This window comes from Sciurus carolinensis, chromosome 1 (assembly GCF_902686445.1).
Source record: "Sciurus carolinensis chromosome 1, mSciCar1.2, whole genome shotgun sequence".
NCBI lineage: Eukaryota > Metazoa > Chordata > Mammalia > Rodentia > Sciuridae > Sciurus > Sciurus carolinensis.
Window position 1 is genome coordinate 325072 of NC_062213.1, and position 21354 is coordinate 346425.

A 21354-nucleotide genomic window follows, 5' to 3' on the forward strand; every position below is an offset into this window, starting at 1 on the left:
GGAGAGAGGGCCTAAGGCTGCCCCACAGATAATCTGGGCATGATCATGGGCAGGTTTCCACGCCCACACCTGAATCTTCCAAATACAAAACATCTCAGGGATGCAGGGACTCAGAAGGAGTCCTGCAAAACATCTCAGAAGGAGGCAGGGACTGGAAGAAAATGAAAAGCCATCAACAGATCCCCTGGGCAGAGACCAGATTGGGTAGCTAGAGGGGAGCCCCAAGGATGGAGTCATTGGTGTTGATATTCCAGAAAATTCAATGTAACCCATCTGGAGGCAGGGGACAGGAGATGGGATGTTCAGGACTGTGGGGGGTAACCTTGCTCCTCCTGCTCCTTTTCTCTCCTGATCCCAGATTTCATCCACAAGAAAAAACAGGTCCCAACATAGGATGCAATGTATCTTGGATATAAGAGAGTCAGAAGAGGAGCTGATCCTGCACCAGGGCTCAGCATCAGTGGTCACAAATCAGTATAGGCCCACCATGCTTAAGTCCTTGTCAGACACAGGACTACCTGATGTGGGAGGCATCAGGGCTTCAGGACCTTTACCTAACACCCATGGCTGTTCTGTAGCATGCTATGTGGGATCCAATCCATCTGATCCAATTCTCTTCAGAGAGAGTCAGAGGAAGGCAGGGGGGAGTGAGTCCAGAAAAAGCAAAACCAGGTGAACACTGAGTTAGCAAAGGCATCACCTACTTACAATGTAGTAAGTAGGTGACATTTCTGAATATTTGAAGAAATGCATAGACTTACAAAAGTAGTCTTTACCTTATCTTGGGAATGTACCCTGATAAATCAACCCTGAAGAAGTAAGCACTTTAGTCTTTTGAAGGTACTCAGAGCACAAATGAAGAAAATCATAGATTGATGAAAAATCTGGGTAACATGGGTTTTAGAATTTAAATAATTAAATTAAAAGGAAATACCTAAAACAACATGAACAAGTCATTAAAAGTGGTGGAGAATCTTAAACAACTTCTGGAATATGTCACAATCTCAGGAACACAGTTGAGTTCAGGCTGGCTGGACTTCCACGGGAAGAATAGTTTTGTCATGAGAGGAGGTAGTGAAGAGCTACACATGAGGCCATACAGGAGGTAGTGGGTAAAAAAGGGGGCATGGGATGAGGTAATAGAATGCATCATAGGAGGAGATGAGAAGAGGTGGGGAGAGTTACATAGAGAGTGAGGAGATGGTAGATGACTACACTGGAGGCCATGAGAGCAGGTGGTGTAGTGGGGATACACAGGGGCGGTGAGAGGACAGTGGAGGGCAAACAAGGAAGAGAAAGAGGAGGTAGTGGAGGAATTCTCAGGGGCCTCAAAAGAAGGTAGTATAAGCTCTTTTTTGTGGTGCCTTGTGGGCAATCAGCTGCTCCAAAATGAAGCTGAATATCTCCTTCCCAGCCCCTGGTTGCCAGAAATTCATTGAAGTGGACGATGAACACAAACTTCATACTTTTTATGAGAGGCATATGGCCACAAAGTTGCTGCTAATGCTCTGGGTGAAGAGTGGAAGGGTTATGTGGTCCGAATCAGTGGCAGGAACAACAAACAAGGTTTCCCCATGAAGCAGGGTGTCTTGACCCATGGCCATGTTTGTCTGCTACTGAGTAAGGGGCATTCCTGTTACAGACCAAGGTGAACTGGAAAAAGAAAAGTCAAATCTGTTTGAGGTTGCATTGTGGATGCCAATCTGAGCATTCTCAACTTGGTTATTGTAAAAAAAGGAGAGAAGGACATTCCTGGACTTACGGATACTACTGTACCTCATAGACTGGGACCTAAAAGAGATAATCGAATTCACAAACTTTTCAACCTCTGTAAGGAAGATAACATCTGTTAATAGTTGTCAGAAAACCCTTAAACAAGGAAGGTAAAAACCCAGGACCAAAGCACCAAAGATTCAGCGTCTTGTTACTCCGCGTGCCCTGTAACCCAAGTGCCAGCATATTGCTCTGAAGAAATGGTGTACTAAGAAAAATAAGGAAGAAGCTGCAGAATATGCCAAACTTTTGGCCAAGAGAATGAAAGAAGCCAAAGAAAAATGCCAGGAACAGATTGCCAAGAGATGCAGACTGTCCCCTCTGAGAGCTTCTACTTCTAAATCTGAGTTCAGTCAAAAATAAGAATTTTTAAGAGTAACAAATAAATAAGATCTGGCCTCCAAAAAAAAAGAAGGTGGTATAAGCAGTCACTATGCCAAGAGGAAGTGGTAGAAGAATACACAGGAGATGACAGTAGTTGGTAGAGAGCTACAAAGGAAGAGAAGGTTGGGGAAGGCTACATAGGGACCATAAGGGGAGGTGGTAGGAGGCTGACCAGAGAGAAGTAGAGGAGGTGGTGGAGGGCTACAAGGGAGATGACAGGATGTCATGGAGAGCTGGGCAGGAAGATATGAGAGGAGGTGGTAGAGGGCTAAACTGGGACATTGAAAAGAGAAAATATAGGGTTACACCAGATATGTGAATAGGTGGTGGTATTCTACCAGGGGAGGAGATAGCGGAGGGATACCCAGGAGATGAGAGGAGGTGGTAGTGGGCTATGCAGATGAGAGGAAATAGTTAGAGGGCTAAAAGAGGGAGGAAATGATGGAGGTCTTCACAAGAGATGAGAGCAGGTAGATGGTAGAGAGTTACACAGAGTGGGTGAAGAGAAGGTTGTGAAAGTATACATAAAATGCAGTGAGAAGAGGTGGTAGAGGGTTGCACAAGAGGAGATAAGAGCAGATAGTTGGAAAGAGATACGAGGAAGAAGTGGAGGCTACACATGAGGATGAGAGGAAGTGGTGCAGGGGAAATGGCAGATTGCTATGTAGTTGCCTCTAAGAGATTGAAGTCAAGGGTTACACAGGGGACTGAGAAAGGAGGTGGTGGAGGGATATACAGGAGATGAGAGCAGTTTGTGAAGAAAGACACAGGATTTGAGAGATGTTGGTGGAAGGCTACAGAGAATGGAATGAGAAGAGATGGAGACCATAGGAGGTCAAGGGCTACTCATGGGCCCTTGAAAGGAGGTGAAAGAAGAGTACTCAGAAGCAGATAAGAGGAGGTGGTGAAGGCCTAAATGGGGAGATGAGAGGAGATGGTGGAGGACTACACAGGAAGCTGTGAGATAAATGGTGTAGGACCACAGAGCAGGTCATAGGTGGTAGTCAAGGAAAACACAGTATGGAGGATGGTATCTCAGGGATGCTGATTCTAAGAAAGCCTTGGTTTGACCCTGATCCTGACCTCTCTTGCCTATCCATAACTCTAAAACACTAAACCTATTTCCTATCTCCTAGCTCTTACCTCACCCTAGAAAGCCTAAGCCTAAGCCCACAAACCATGCGCTTCTGTTTAATATCGACTCTTTAAACCATCCCCACCTATCCTGTACCCAACACCTGACCACAACCCCAGACCACAAATTCGCTCAGGCCCAACCCCAACCATAATTCCCACTCTAACCCTAATGTTCACCATATAATTCTGGTTCCCTGATCTTGACCTTGAGGAGGGGCTGGGCTTCAGCATGACTGACCTTGAGAAGTGGATGGCCTCAGTGTGGATGACATATGAATGCTGGCCTTATTCCTCCATCCAGGGCTAATTGGCCACATCTGCTCAATTCTTGGAGGGTATTCTTTTGGATCAGGTTGGAGAGATCCAAGACCTGCTTTGCCTGCATGTGAACTTGACCTGAAACAATCAACCCACTTTATCCGTAGTCATTGTGAATATTGCACCTGAGTGTCACATCAGCCTTGTCCTGGGACATTTTTATACTCTGTTAATGGTTTTAAAACAGGCTCTGAGCATTGAGATGGCTGCCCTGGAGCGCATGTGGATAAGTGGGCACAATCCAAAACCCCATTCCCAGCTCCCTCACCACCTTCACCATCTCCAAGGAAAGGAAGGAGGGATCTCAGTCCTTGACTGGGACAGTGTTCTCTGAGTCAGATGTTACTTCTGGGGATGGGATGCTGTCCCAGGAGTGACTGAGGGTGAAGAAGTGGGGTGAGGGGTGTTCACACAGCTGTACCTAACCTCATCCTCAGTCTGGACCCTATGCCCATCTCAACCTCTATGAGCTCTGACCACAAGAATCCTGGCCAGGAATGGGTTTGAGTTCGGGCTGCCCACCCCCCAGACAATGGTGTCTGGGTTCTGACCAAGAGGATTTCCTAACTTCAAACTCATTTACCAGCCAGAAGTGGCCTTTGTCAGACCCTCCAGGTATGTCCTGACTCAATATAGGCTCTAAACATAGCTTCTTCTCTGCTCAGGGGGATCAGTGTCCAATCTGACCAGTCATCCATGCAGGCCAGACCAGGAGTTGCCCTTTCCAGTCCAGGCAAGGGGATGGCTGGGGGTTGTTGGTATCATTCATACCAATCTCCCAGGAAAAGAGGAGATAGAGGCTGGTTCTACTCTCCCACTAGAGCTACAAGGACCCCAACTGGACAAATGGGCAAACACAGTGCTCTTGCAGTAAGGCTCCTTGAACCTAGGAAGACCTAGCCAAAAGCTAGGAGCACAAAAGTGCAACCGGAACTGCTTTTGCCAGGTCAAGAGATTCCTGGGACACTTGGAGATTTACCTATGCAGTTGGAAGTCAGTTTTCACTCTCTTTCTTTATTTCTCTCATTTGTAGTGCTTCCATTCATGGCAGCAAGGAAGAGAGAAACTCATATTTTCTCTCTTCATTTCATCCCATGACTTTCCATTCCTCTCAGCCTTCTTTTTCTATTTGGAATCCCAACTGTCTTCAATCATACTGGGTCAGGACATGTGCTCATGTGACCCACCAGCCTCAGCATATGGAATCACTGGTAACACAGGCCTCCACACCTGCCTGTTCCTAATTTTGGAATGTCTGAATTATCTTCTAATTTGTTCATCCTAATCCCAAATGGATTCTCTCTTCACAGGTCTGATTTGTGTCCTCTTGAGTACAATTTGATGTGTCTTCTGCCAACAACAGTGGTTAACTTCTCATTCTGAAGACATATTTTATACATTATTTGTATCCCATAAATGTCTGTTTTCTCTAATGTTATCATTCACTCACTTCTCCTGTCTTCTCTCCTTTACTCTCTTTCCTTATCTCTCTCATGATGAAGAAAGGCAGTGTGAGAGAAACTTGACTTTTCCTTCTGTTTCTTCCATGACTTTCCATTCCTCACAAGCCCTCTTTGTCTCCATGGTGTCCCAGCTGTGTTCCCAGAGGCTGGGCCCAAACACCTGCAAACCCCAGCCTCAACCTCTGAAACTGCAGTTACCTTAGCCTACCCCACCTACTGTTTCTGACTTGGAAGGTCTGAATTATCTTCTATTTTATTCTTCCTGATCTCATGTGAAAATTCTCTGAAGATTTGACTTCTGACCACTAAACACATTTTTGAGGTTTCTTTTGACACCAACTGTAGTTAACTTCTCATCTGGAAAAACAATTTCATAGGTTACTAGAATCACAGAACATTTTAATTTAGCCTGATTTTGTTTCTTGCTTGTCATCCACTCATATATATCACAGTCCTGGGAATCCAACCCCAGGCATCATACTTGCAGGGAAAGGCTCCGCCACTGAGCACCATTGAAAACCCTGGGAGGTGAGCAGTTCAAGGATTGGAAGACTTCCTTCCCCCACCACACACCACAAAGACCAGGAGAGACAGCCTGAGGTTTGCAGAATTTATTTAGATAGACTTAAGAGGAAGCCAAGACTTCCTGGGGTGCCTGTGCATATTTTCTTTTCATGTGTAACTCAAAGGATACTCTGACCAGTGACCAGGGAAGCCAAGAATGGAGAATGGGAGGATGGCAGGTTGCAAGTGATCCTGGGAAATCTCATGAGACTATCTCACAAAGAACTCACTACAGTTGGGGCCACCAGTGGCCAAGAGGCAGTGACCTTCAAAAGCCTTGTGGACACAGTGCTATGAGTGATACAGAGCATGGGAGCCTTGGACCTGATGGCTCTGTACAGGACCCATTCTGCTGTTGGTCCAAAAATTCACAGAGAAATATTAGTGGATAACAACAGAAAATGGCATTAGAACAATGGGAATCAGCAATTGTGCACAGGAAGCTCTGGAAGATGTCTACTGTAGTCCACCTGAAATGGGACAAAATTGAAAAAACAGCATGAGTTTGGAATGTGTGAAAACTGCCAGTGAACTCTGTTCTCCTCTATCAGAAGTAACTGAAATTAGTGAGGCGCTTGCAGAAAAACCAGGGCTGTATATAAATCTTGTTATAAAGATGATTGGCTGATGAAAGTGACATCAAGTGACCCTTCAGAAATACTTAATGAGTGAAGAAGCATTTCAGAAATATGCAAAATTTATTGAGGAATGAAAATGTCACCCCAAATAAACTAGTGTGGAATAGCTTCAGCATAGTTGTCTTAAGTCCGTGGGGGAAAGAAGACATAAAGAAAAACTACTCTCAACACTACTACTAAAGGAAGATAACACTAAACTTCCCAACAATTGCAGATAAACACAATATGCATCTTTTACAACTCCTTATGATTTTTAGAATAGGCTTTAGGCTCTAGTATTCAGAGTTCATAACATTATCTGTGGTAAAAACTACTTATAAAATTATGTAATTTGAGGACAATCTTGTGGTGGGGACTATTTCCACCATGCTGCTTGACAAGGTCTGAGCATGGGGAAGGGTTTGGCAAGGTCACCATTCCAGGAAATTGCAGCTGTCATCTCTCCTAGGAATCGGGTGTTTTCTTGTAATTATCATACTTATAACTATGCAACTGCAAATCACATTCCCTGGAAAGTTTGTTACTAATGATTGTTGTGATAAAATTTTAACTTCAATGAGTCTGCAGAGCTTGGAGGAGGATGAGGAATACTTTAAAAAATGCACCAATATCACACATAATAAGTCTGACAGTTTGAAGAGTTCTTAAAAAAACTACAGTTACAGGAATCACTTGCTCCTATGTTGGCCACACCTGCCTCAGTTTATGCTTTACCAGCAAAACAGCCTGACAAACAGAACAGGAGACTTGTTGTCGCTACAGTGCAAGGACCGCCCTATTTAGCTTACAGGATTGGGGGACATCTGTGGTATCCACCTAGAGGGAAACAAACGAATAAGTTTAAGGACCCACCTCCCACAGATCCACCTCTTCCCTATACAGGAGTGTACAATGAAAATGGTGAATGAATAGTTAATATTAATGGTAAATGGACAAATGTCCAATATTTGTACTTCCTTCAAGGGCTTGGATGTCAAGGGCCACCCCGGAAATGTAGGACTAAAGAACAAAGAAACAGCATAGGCAAACAACTAGAAAAATATTATCTTGAGATCAAATGCCCTCATTGCATGTTAACTGGTTATGAGTAGTTTATGCTGGTTGAGGCCTCACATGTGTACTACAATAGGAAGAGGACAAATCAATAACATGAAGAAAATTAGGATAAAAATTAAGTACTCACACTGATTGTTTGGCAGTAAATAACCTGACTTAGTTTTAACTGAGCTTGTTTAGGTAACAGAGTAGACCTTTAAGGTTAAATTGAAAACATAATCATGTGAGCTCAAGATTAAGTGCATGTTTTGCTTAGCAGTTCACTTTACTTAATACTATAAAAGAAGAGCTAAAATAAATCTGAGCAGCACTTGCCTCAGATTGTTCCAGGGGTTCCTGTCGTTCCTCTGCTCCGACGCCATCTGTCCTTCGGGGGTGCTCTGAGTTGCTGGGGCTGCTCCTGGCAATCTTGTTATAAATCTTATACAGTATTGTAACTTGCTTAGATCCATCCTGGATTTGGGTCAATATACTTAACAATCTTCCCACTGGAAAAAAACTGGGAATGGAGAAAAGCATTTGTTGTACAGTGTCAGAAAAACAATACTTAGTTTTATAATATACAGCATTTGCTGGTGTTATTTTTATACACTGAACAACAGTTTTGCAGCAAATTAAGAAACAAATAAAACATTCAACTTAAAAAAAAAAGCAAAAAGAGGCTGAAGCTGTGATGCACCATGTCCCTGGTTTCCATTCTCATGTCAACAAAGAAAACAAAACTCTCAGGCTCTTTGTCCTTCTCTCTTCCATTCTTTCCTTATTTAGCTTTCTTGAAAGGCAGCATGGAAGAGAGAAACTTCCCTTCTTTTTCTCCTCAGTTTCTCCAGTGGGTTGACTGATCATGGGTTGACTGTACTCCTGCTTCACATGACCCAGCCTCAGCTTCTGGTAAAGATGGAACCACAGGCTTCTACTGGTACCCCAGACCACTTTTCCTGCTGCTGGCACCACAGGCTGCCACATCTGTTGTTGGTATCACAGGCTGCCACACAGACCTTTCTTCTGGTACCAATTCTAGCTCAATTTTCCACTAGAAAAAAAAATTTATAGATTACTTGCATTGCATAAATGGGATTTTGGGCCATATGTTGTTTTCTGGTCATCATTCGTACATTCACTAATACATACTGCATACTGAGAATCCATTCACAGGCATTGTACTTCCAAGGGAATGGCTCTACCACTGAGCTTCAGCCCCAGCATGGGAGTTTTCCACCTCAAGGTAGAGAAGGCTCCACATTCCTCAACATGAGGCTTCCAGGAAGAAAGGTAGAATGAAAGAGAGATGCTCAACTTTTCCTTCATGATTTCTTCCATGATTTTCCATTCTTCTCAGCCTTTCCTTTTCTCCTCACACCCCTGAAGCCAGAACTGAAGACAGGCAGTTAATGTAAAATTAGGAATCTGGTCAAATCGAGAAATGGAGGCCATCTGAGTCTGGGAAGTTGGAGACTGTCCCTGGGAGATTGGAAAGTCAATGTCTCCAGAGCCCTTTTGATCACCAAGGTTACCTGCCTATACCACCCCTCCCAAAAAGCTGCAGGCTGGGAATAGTTAATTAATGCCCCCTGGGCCTTACCTGCCTTAATCACTCCATTTGACCCTTTCCTGGCCCATCTGTTTCTCACCTTTTTGCCATCTCACCAGCATCTCCTGGGCCTAGTCAAATAGGAAGGAGAAAGATAAGGGGGGAAAGAGAGCAGAAGAACAAAGGAGACTCTAATCTATAAAAGATGCAGGGCACACTCACTTCTTGGGATTCCAGAACACAAGCCATGGCCCCCTTCTCCCTCCCAGGAGAAATCTGTGTTACTACCTTTAAATAAAACCTGCTTTATATGCTTGCCTCAGTGTGCTTCCCTGGTGTTGTACTTCAACATCTGAGGAAGCAGAACTCTTCACCAATAAATGGCAGTATTGCTCCTAGCTAGGCTTCTACACCTGCATTAAAGCACTCCCTAGTCCTACCACCTTCTGGAATTGCTGGGATCACAGACTACCACCCATACCTGATTCTGATTATGGAAGGTCCAAATTCTGTTCTAATGTATTCATCCTGATCATGCACAAAATTTCTCTACACAGATTTGGCTTGTGTTCTCTGGAACACACTGATACTTCTGACACCAAAAAATTCTGCAGGTTATGAGCATCACATAAATATTTTTGTTGTGTTTTGTTTTGTTTGTTTGTTTTGGTTCCTATTCATTCACTCATTTATATTGCATCCTGGAAATCTAATCCCAGACATCACACATTCCAAATACAGGCTCTACTCCTGAGAAGACAGTTTTCTCCCAGTCCCCAAGAGATTAACACCTGAAGCTACACAGGACCCAGTATTATCACCTAATAATACTAAGTTCATGATAGACAACCAGAGGCACACTGTATATGTTTATTTCACTTAAAAATAAAACCCAGATTTCTTTGATACACATGATTGTAATTAAAGAAATTTCCCAGTGGCTAGGGAGGCTGAGGCTGGAGAATATGAGGAAGACAGATTCAAAGTGACCCTGGGGAGCAAAGCAAAACCTGTCTCAAAATAAAACATAAAAGAGGCTGGGGCTGTGAAGCCTGTTCAACCTTCGAATATGAAAAAATCATTTTGTTTTCTTTTATTCCTCTTTCACCCTCTCTTTCCTTACTTCTTAGCTTTTCTTGTGTTTCTTAAGTGACTTTTCATTCCTCTTACCCATACTTTTTCTCCTTATGGCACCAGCTTTCTTTGTTAAGGGTTGGTTGGTATGACTGCACTTATGGGTTCCCCTAGCCTCTGCTTCTGGAATTGCTGTTAACAAAGTCTACTAAAACTACTTATTTTCAATTTTGGAAGGTCAGAATTATCTTCTTATTAGTTAATCCTAATCACACAAAAAATTATCTTCAAAGATTTAACTTGTGTCCACTTGAGCACATCATGATATTTCTTCTGACACCAACTGTTACTGAATTATTCATCAGAAGGGAAATTTGTAGGTTTCCAGCATCCCATAAACATTTTTGTTTTGTATGATGTTGTTTGGTTGGTTGCCATTCATTCACTCACACATTTATAATACATACCTTGAAATCCTATGCCAAGCAACACACATGCCACGTAAGCCTGTACCACTGAACTCCATCCCCAGCCCTGGAGGTTAGCACTTCAAGGTAGAGAAGACTCTGTTCACACACAAGATTAAATTCAGGATACAGCCTGAGGCACACAGAACATATCTTGCTTTAAAAGGGAGCCCAGATTCCTTTGCTATCCATGATCAACTTAAAAGAAACTCTACACAGTGACAGGGAGGTTAAGCATGGAAAATGGCAACATGTCATGCTCACTGCGATCCTTGGCAACCTTGCAAGCATCCCATGAAAATTTTCCAGGAAAAAAAGGCATGAAGAGAAAAACTCAACTTTTTATTCCTTGTTTCTTCCATTAATTTCCAATCTTCTTGTAGTGGGTAACTGACCCAGGTTTGGATGTAAAGTAAACTAAGGATGCTGTCAGTAAGAATGGGTACCCAGAAGAGTAAGAGTTCCCCTCCCCATTCCTGCCAGCTGGGTTTCAGGAAAACTGACTAGTACCATTTAATCCTTCCTTTTGGAATATAAAGAACTTTCTCTAGGACCTAACCACATCCCTTGAAGTATAAACGCCCCTGTGAAGACTCTGGGCCCAAGGCTAGAGATTTACGGAAGGCCTTGTAAGAGGAGCCAGTCCCTTACAGCAGTCTGCTTTTGTAAACACACGTCCCACTTGAAGACCCCTACACATAATCATATATCATTTTTTGAAATCTTGTAACAATTAGATACTGTTTTAAATGAGAAAATTTATGACACTAGATAGCCTATAGAAATGTTATGAAAAACTGATAAGGGGGGCTCAGAATTTTGGAATGCTAATCTCCTCTGGGTCCACTGGCATAAAGTTTGGTCTCCCCCATTCTTTGAGTGCCATTTGCTACTCCTTGTGTGATTCCCACAACACTCTGGGTCACTTTTTCTCCATAGGTTCCTAAATTTTGCCCCCCAGCTAGCCCTCTACACATGCACCCACGAGGTCCCCAGCCTCGGATCCTGCAGTCACTGGGACAACAGGCTACTACACCTATTAATTTCTAATTATAAAAGGTCTTATCTTTTACTTTCTTCATCCTGGCCACACATTTCTCTCAAAATTTGATTTGTATTATCTTAGCACTTTTCAATATTTATTCTAACACACACCATTATTAAACCACTTTACTACAAATTTTTTTAGGTTAATTGTATTTCTTTTTTTTTTTAATATACTACAACGTTCATCACTTGGTTATTGCATGCAATGAACACCAACTCTTTTTCTTAATTTATTTATTTTAGTTGTAGATGACACGATAGCTTTATTTTATTAGTTTTTTTTTTTTTATGTGGTGCTGAGCATCGAACCCAGGGCCTCACACATGCCAGGCAAGCGCTCTACCACTGAGCCACAATCCCAGCCCCAGTTAATTGTATTTCAAATCATTTTCTACTTTTTTTCCTCTCTCATCTACTCTGTCTTATTTCTCATTACTGCTGCTGTATTTCATGCAATAAAACTCAAACCCTAATTTAGTTGCTGTTAACAGGCTACTACAACTACTCATTTTCAATTTTGGAAGATCAAAATTATCTTCTAATTAGCTTAGCCTAATCATGCAAAAAAAAAAAGTCTTCAAAGATTTAACTTGTGTACACCTGTGTACTTATTTTAAATCTCTAACCCTATGCTAACTCATGCCATAAACGCTAACCAAGTGCTATTCCTAACCATAGTCCTAAACCTACCCCAAATCTACCACTAACCCTAACCCTTTACCTCTAACCACTAAGCCTAAACTTAAACCTAACTGTAAACTCTGACCCTAACCCTCTAACTCTTTCCTTAATCCAGCCTGAGCACCTTCTGTGACTAAAAGTCCTGACTAAAATAATTTTAGGGGAGGAAAAGTGTATTCAGCACTCATGGTTTCAGAGGTTTCAGTCCATAGAAGGCCAACTCCATTGTTCTTGGCCTGAAGTGAGGCAAAACATCATGACTGAATGGTGTAGAGGAGAAAAGCAACTGAGGACATGTCCAACAGGAAAGGGATTGCTGTTCACCAGGAATAAAAGGTAAAACCCAATGGCACATCCCTAGTGAGCCAAGTCCTCCAGCCACATCCTACCTGCCTAAACCTATCAATGGATTAATATGCTGATTTATTTAAGGTTATCATAACCCAGTCAATCACCTCTTAACTTTCTTGCATTTTCACACATGAACTTTTGAGGGACAATTCATATTTAAACCATAAAATGCTATCCCTGGCCCCCAAAAGCTCATGTTCATCTCAAAATGCAAAATAATACATTGAGTCCATTTCTAAGAGTTTTCAGTCTTAACAGTTCCAATATTACACAAAATCCAAGTCAAAAGTCTCTTCTGAGACTCAAAGCAAAATCATAGTGTGAGCCCCTATAAAAATCAAAAGTAAGTGGCATACATCCAATATATAATGGCACAGAGTAAATATTTCCATTCCACAAGGGAGAAATAAAGGCATAGAAAGAAGAGTTGGAACTAAAACAAGACCAAAAATCCAGCTGGGCAAAGAACACCTGAATTTCCACATCCAGTATCTGAGGCGCACAGCATTGTGATGTTTTATCAAAAGCACTTGTGCAGCTGTACCCCTATGGTTTTGTTAATAGCAGTCTACATGGCCTCCTCTTGGCTTGTCTCTGCTCAATTCCTTGAGGTTTCTTTGGCAGATGTTCCATGACATCTCTTAATCTCAAGGGTCTCAACTGCAGCTTCAGCTTCCTTCTCACTTCTTCATTCATCAACTTCTCAGGGGCTGCCTGCAGGGACTCCGACCCTGCTACACTTTGCCTGGTCTCCCAGGTTGTCCTTTGACATCTCAGTGGAAGCCTCCATGACCCCCTAACTCCAGCTTCTTTTAATCCTACAGAACCAGCACCATGTGGTTGATGCCCAAGATTCCCACCATCTCAAGCAGTAGTGAAGCCTCTAAGTGCTGAGCAGTAAAGCATGGTGAAACAACTTCCTAGGCCCACTTTGCAAACAGGGTACCTTACTCGTCCCTTTTCAAAGGAATTTTTACTTCTATAACAATGAACCTGAGATGGAATGGTCTTGCCAATTCCTGAGATGCCCTCAAGTCATCTTCCCCATTGTCTCTGGGTAAAGTATTTAGCATCTCTTTAATGGTTGTAGTGTATTTTAAAACCACAACTTTCTTAGCCTCAGTTTGACTCACAATTTTCTGGTCAAACTGCAAGATATTCAAATCTTTCTGCTCTGCTTTATGATCCTGATTATCAGAGTAAATTTGACTAAAAGCTGCCAGCATTATTTATGTCACTGCCTGAATGCTATGCTGCCTTGAAATTTCTACCACCAGATTAATTATTCCATCACCTTTAAATTCAGTCTCACAGACTCAGAACAAAGTAAAATGTTCACAACTGCTTAGCCAGAACCTAACAAGAATGACTTCTCATTCTATTTCCAATAGAGTTCTTGTCTCCTGAAACCTCATGAGCCCAGTCTTTACTGTCTATACTTCTATCAGCATTGTGGACTTCTAGGAACCCTCCATTAAGCTCCTACATTTAGAACCTACAATGTTCTAAAGCTTCTCCAGTTAGCATCTCTAAACTTTTCAAAGTTTCTTTCCCCAAAAAACAGCTTTAAAGGATTCTGAATCCCACATGACCATGTGCTGTTAATCACAGCAATGAACCTACTCTAGGTACCACTTTCTATTTTAGTCTTTTTTCTTTTTTTTTTTTTTTTTTTTTTTTTTTTTGCCACTGTGACCAAAAGACCTGACAAGAACAATTTTAGAGGAGGAAAGTTTATTTTGTGCTCATGGTTTCAGAGGTCTCAGTCCAAAGATGGTCAACTGCATTGCTCTTGGCCCAAAGCAAAACATCATGGCCAAAGGGTGTAGAAGAGAAGAGTGGCTCAGGACATAGCAAATAGGAAGCAGAAAGAGAACTCTGCTCACCAAGGACAAACTATAAACCCCAAAGGAATGTCCCCAGTGACTCACCTCCTCCAGTCACACCCTAAATGTCTACAGTTAACACCCACTTAATCCCAATGTGTGGATTAATGCACCGATTAGGTTAAGGCTCTCATACCAAATCCTTTCACAACTTTCTTTCATTTTCTTACACATGAGATTTTTGGGACATTTCATAAACCATAACAGGGATAGATTTGGTATTAGTATGGAAAGCCATACCATAACCATTATGTTACTTTTAGATGCTCTAGTATGGATATCATATTAAAGACTACAGAGCAACACAGATGTTATTATGGGTACTATATTAACATATAGCATAGATGTTATTTGGTTACTATATATTATATATCTGCCATAGGGCAGATATTACATTAGTTTTAGATAACAGTATGCATATTATATTTGTGTTAAAGGCCACACTACAGATATATTAGTATAAGATGCCATAGTCTTGTAAACCCTGGCAATTCTACAATGAAATTGACACAGGTACATTAAAAATAGATTGGAGATCATAATCTAGAACTTAAATATTCTTGTTTCTTTCACATATAGAAATACATATTTTCAAACCCTTTCAAAAAAAGATGCCATGGTATGAATACCATATTAATATTAATTGCCACATGGCAACTCTCATTTTACTTGTCAATGATCTAGTATGGATATCATATTAAAGGTCACAGGGCAACTATTATGTCACTTTTAGATGCTCTAGTATGGACATATTAGTATTAAAGAACATAAGGCAGCTATTATATTAATTTTAGAGCCCACAGGATGGATATAACAAACTTAATTGCCATAGGGAAGCTATTATATCATTTTTAGATGCTATAGTATTGTTATCGTATTAGTATTAAAGGCCACAGGCAGCTACTATATCAGTTATAGGTACTATATATGGGTATCACATCAGTATTAAGGCCACAGGGCCACTATCGTGCTCAAATGTGGATATCATATTAGTACTGAAGACCACAGAAAACCTATTATGTCAGTTTTAGATGATAAAATATGAATATCATATTAGCATTAAAGACCACAACTCAGATATTTTATTAGTTTTAAATACAATAACATGAATATTCCATTAATATTCAAAGTCATGTGGAAGCTATTGTATTTGTCTTAGAGCCAATGGTATGGATATTGAATTAGTATCAAAGACCATAAGCAACTATTATGTTAACATGTTATATTTGTCTTAAAGCCAAAATTCAGCTATTATAATAGTCTAAGATGTTATATTATCAATGTTACCTTAATTCAAAGGCCACTGGGCAGCTCTAACATATATAACATGTATAACATCTAGTTTTAGATGTTATACAATGGATATGACACTAGTAAGAAAGCCCACTGTGTTAGATGCTATACTACAGAAATTATATTAATATTAAAGGACACAGGGCAGATATCATATCAATTTTAGATGCTATAGTATGTACATTTTTATCATAGTTATAAAACCAAAAGGTAGCTATTATATTAATTTTAGATGCTATATTATGGATATTATATATGTATAAAAAGGTCACAGGACAGCTACTATATTAACACAGGATGCTATAATATGGATATTACCTCAATGTTAAAAGCCACTGGGCAGCTATTATATTGATTTTAGATGCTGGAGTATTAATATTATGTTACTATTAAAGTATTATAGTATAGATATCATATTAGTGTAAATTTTATATTAATTTTAGGTACTTAAATATGTATATCATATTTGTGTAATAGCCAAAAGGCAGATATTAGTTTTTCATGGTATATTATGGGTATAAGTATAGTATATGTCACAGAACACCTACTTTATCAGCTTTTGATACCGTAGTATGGATGTTAATAATACTATTAAAGGACACAGGTGTTATATCAAATTTAGATGTTATTCCTCAGAAAATTTGGAATGGAACCACCATTTGACCCAGCTATCCCACTCCTCAGTTTATACCCCAAGGATTTAAAATCAGCAGACTACAGTGACACAGCCACATCAATGTTTACAGCAGCTCAACTCACAATAGCTAAACTATGGAACCAATCTACATGCCCTTCAACAAAAGAATGGATAAAGAAAATGTGATATATATATATGTATATATACATTAAAATATAAATATATACATATAAAATGATGGAATATTACTCAGTTTTGAAGAAGAATGAAATTTTGGCATTTGCTGGTAAATGGATGGAATTGGAGAATATCATGCTAAGTGAAATAAGCCAGTCCCAAAAAATCAAAGGTCTAATGTTTTCTCTGATATGTAGGTGCTAATTCACAATGGGGCGGGCAGTGCTAGGGAAGAATACATTTGCTTTATATCAGGTAAAGGGGAGTGAAGGGAGGGCAAGGGGTATGGCAATAGGAAGGATAGTAGAGTGAAACAGACATTATTACCTCATGTACATTTATGACTGCATGACTGATGTGATCCTACAATATGTACAATCAGGAAAATGAGAAATTATACTTTATTTATGTATGCTTTATCAAAAAGTATAAATGCATTCTACTGTCATGTACAATAAATTAGAACAAATAAAAAAATATATAAAAAATTTAGATGTTATAATATGCATATCGTATCAGTATTAAAGGCCAGGGAAACTAATATACCAGTTTCAAAGGCTATATTATGAACATTATATTAGTATTAAAGTCCAGAGGGCATATATTAGATTTAGATGCTATTGTATGGATATCATATAGTATTAAAGACTATAAGAAGCAATTTTATTAGTTTTAGATGCTATACTATGAATATTAATATTTAAGGCCACAGGACAACTATTATATTTGCTTTAGAACTCACAGTATGCATATTATCGAATGTGAAGGTCAGTTATTGTATTAGTTTTACTTGCCATAGGGCAAGTATTATATTCATTTTAGATGCCATGGTATTGATATCACATTCATGTTAAAGGCCTCAGTGCAGCTATTATATTAGTAGTAGATGCTATCTTATGAGCACCATATTAGCATGAAAGGCAACATTGAAGCAATTACATGTGGTCCTGGAGGCCACATTAAGGATATCATATTAATTTTTTAAAAAATTTTAGATGTTGATAGACCTTTATTTTATTCATTTATTTATTTGTGGTGCTGAGAATCAAACCCAGTGCTTCACACATGCTAGGCAAGTGCTCTACCACTGAGCCACAATCCCAGCCCCCATATCAATGTTAAAGGCCATAGGACAGGTATTATATTAATTTTGAAGCCACAGTTTGGATATTTTAATAACACAGGAAACAGGTCAGTTATTTAATTAATTTTAGTTGCTATAGTATCTACGTCATAATAACACTAAAGATCACAGGATAGCTATTGTATCAGTATTAGATGCTATACTAAAAACATTATATTAATGTAAAAAGCTACAGGGCACTAAAATGTCAAATTTCAATGCCATTGTATGGATATCTTATTAATATTAAAAATCATAGGAGGGGTTGGGACGGTGACTCAGTAGCAGAGAATTTGCCTGGCACATGTGAGGCCTTGGGTTCAATCCTCAGCACCACATAAAAATAAAATAAAATAAAGATATTGTGTCCATCTACAACTAAAAATATATTTTTAAAAAAACCATAGGGCAGCTATAATATTAGTTTTAGATGCCACAGTATGGATATTATATTTAAATTAAAGATCACAAGGCACCAGTTAGTTTCAAATCTACAATACCTATATTATATAACTTACAAATGTCACAGGAGAGCTATTATATTAGTATCAGATACTACAACATAAATATTATATTAATAGAAAAGGCCACATGGCACCTCTTATATTAGTTTTATATTATATAGTATAGATAGCACATTAGTATGAAAGGCCAGAGGCAGAAATTGTATTAGTTTTATAATCTAGAATATATTAGTTATAATCACCACAGGGCAGTCATTATATTAGTTTTGGATATAATAGTGATTACAAGTTTAAGACCAGCCTCAGCAACTTAGTGAGGCCCTGTCTCAAAATATTTTTAAAAAGGGCAGGGGAAGTGGGGAGCTGAGGATGTGGCTCAATGATAAAGTGCAGTGGTTAAATCTGCAGTACCAAAAAGAAAAAGTGATTGGGTAGCTATCAGCAGTTATTATATCAGTTTTAGAAGCTATAGTGAGATACCATTATAGTATTAAAGGCTACAAGGCAGCTATTGTATTAGTGATACATTCTACACTATGATTATCATATTAACTAAGCACCATCATGTTATTTTACTATTTTCAGATGCTACAGTATGGATACTTTATTAGTAATAAAGGCCACAGCACAGCTCTTATACCAATTTTAGATGCTATATATGGATATCACATTAGAACTAAAAGTCACAGAGCAGCTATTATATCAGTTTTCAATGCAATATTAAGTTTATCATATTAACACAAAACGTCACAGAGCCTCTATAATCAGTTTTTGATACTATATGATGGATGTAATAATATTATTAAACACCATAGGGCAGCTATTATATTACTTTTAAATGCTATAACATGGATATCATTAGCTATAAAGGCCAAAGGGCAGATATTTTATCAGTTTTAGAAACTACATTATTAATATCAAAGGCCATGGAGCAGCTGTCATATCAATTTTAGATGCTGTATTAGTCTTTTTTTAATGAATGCTTAATGCACTTGTAGGAATGGAAGGAATGCAACAGCATTATAATTTTATAACACATTACACATTTATGTAAAGGATATTTCATTTTTCAGAGAAATTTCCCCTATAGCCTTCTTTTCGATCTTCCTCAGAGCAATAATTAGTAGTTACTCTCACAGGTAAACTGCTCCATTGTGTTGGACAGTAATTTTATCTTTATGTTTCACATCATTATCATCTGTACTATTTCACAGTAAAACTTACCCATTCAAATTAAAAGGACTTGTAGAATTCTAGCGAACAGCAAGTTCATGTGGATGAATGCTAGAGGCTCGAGGACTTCTAAGTACTGAGTATTTACTGGCACAAACCTATTTATTCATTATCAAAACAGCAATAATAGAAATAAATAATATTTCTATATTATATATTATATAATATTTCTATAATGAAAATGGAACTCTGGAATGAGGTCATTAAATATAACTAAGTACATTTTATATATAAATACCATGTATTTCCTGGTAAGTGTCAGATAAATAAACTCTATCCAAAATTCTAGTTTCAGAGAAAAAGTTCAGAGACAATTACAAAGGAGGTACTTTGGATTGTCAGGTCCATTTAAAAAACAATTGAGATCCTTGGAGAAAATCGCATTAGTCTTTCTTTTTATCATAGATTCCTGTTGGTCCTTTAGTCGGTAATCCATTTCTGTTGGCACCCTTACAGTCTACTTTGCCTTTGTTTTATCACTGGATTCTTGTACAGCTTTTCTAGGCTATATGTGACTAACAAGAAGGGTATTTGTGCAACTCCAGGAATTTTTTGTAGATCGAGAAAACATGAATGACATATGAGGAATGCAAGCTATTGTCACAGGCTCAAGCTCCTAAACGAGGCCAGGCAGAGTGTGTCTGGTGCACAGGCAGCTACAAGGCTCCTGGCAGGTCTGAGGTCAGCCACGCACTGGCCAGAGGCTCCTGAGCCTGCTCAAAAGCGCCAGGGGAGTGGAGGGCAGAGCCTACCCCCACTCCACCCCTGCCAGGCGCCACTCTATTAGTCTTAAAGGACACAGGCAGTTACTTTATCCAGTTTTTCAAAAAAAAATTTTTAGTTGTCAATGGATCTTTTTTATTTATTTATATGCATTACTGAGACTTGAACTGAGTGCCTCACACATGCCAAGCAAGTGCTCTGCCACTGAGCCACAACTCCAGCCCACTTTATCAGTTTTTGATGCTCCAGTATGGATATCATACCAATATTGAAGGTCATAGGACAGGAATTATATCACTTTTAGATGCAATAGTATGGATATTACATTAGTATTAAAAGCTACAGGGCAGTTATTATATTAACTTGAAATGCTAGCATTTTATTATGGATTAATGGATACCATTTTATTATAAAAGTCTACTGTGCAACTATTTTAATAGTTTGGGATGCTAGAGCATGGATATTATATTAACATTACCAAGCCACAGGGAAGCTAGTATATTAATTTTACATGCTGTATACTATGGATATCATACTAATATTAAAATTACAGGGCAGTTATTATATGAACTTAAGATGCAATAGCATGGATATTACATTAATATTAAAAGCCACATGGCATGTATTATATTTCTTTCAGATGCTATAGTATGGATATCATATTAGTATCAAAGGTCACAGAGAAATTGAAGTATTTGTTTTAGAGGTTATACTATGGATATGACATTAGTGTTTAAAATAACAGGGCAACAATTATTTAAGATGATAAAGTATGGATACTACACTAGAATTATAGGCCACAGGGCTGCTATTTTATTAGTTCTACATGCTATAGTATGGATATCATAAAAGAATTAAAGATCAAGGGTAGGTATTACATTCATTGTAGATACTATAGGGTGGATCTTATATAGTACTAAAAGACCACTGGGCAAATATTACTTCAGTGTTAGAGGACACAGTATTGATATCATATTAGGGTTCAAGGCCATAGGGCAGCTCTTATACTAGCATTAGATGCTATACGTGAATATTGTATTAATATGAAAGGCCACAGGAGAGCTATATTATATTAAGAAACCACAGTATGGTTGTAATATTAATAATGTCACAGGCAGCTCCTACAGTACTTTAAGATGCTATAGTATACATACTGTATTAGTATTAAAGCCCAGTCACGCACAGTGGCACATGCCTATAATCCCAGTGACTTCGGAGGCTGAGGCAGGACGATTGCAAGTTCAAGACCAGCCTCAGTAACTTAGGCCTTAAGCAACTTATCAAGACCGTCTCAAAATGAAAATTAAAAAGGACTGGGGGTGTGGCTAAATGCC

The 21354-nt window shown here is 39.1% G+C and overlaps 1 pseudogene; it reads left to right on the forward strand.

Annotated features, from left to right (window-relative positions):
- The first annotated feature begins 1389 nt into the window (after positions 1-1389).
- LOC124963194 (40S ribosomal protein S6-like) lies at positions 1390-2136 on the forward strand (annotated as a pseudogene).
- The last annotated feature ends 19218 nt before the right edge of the window (positions 2137-21354 follow it).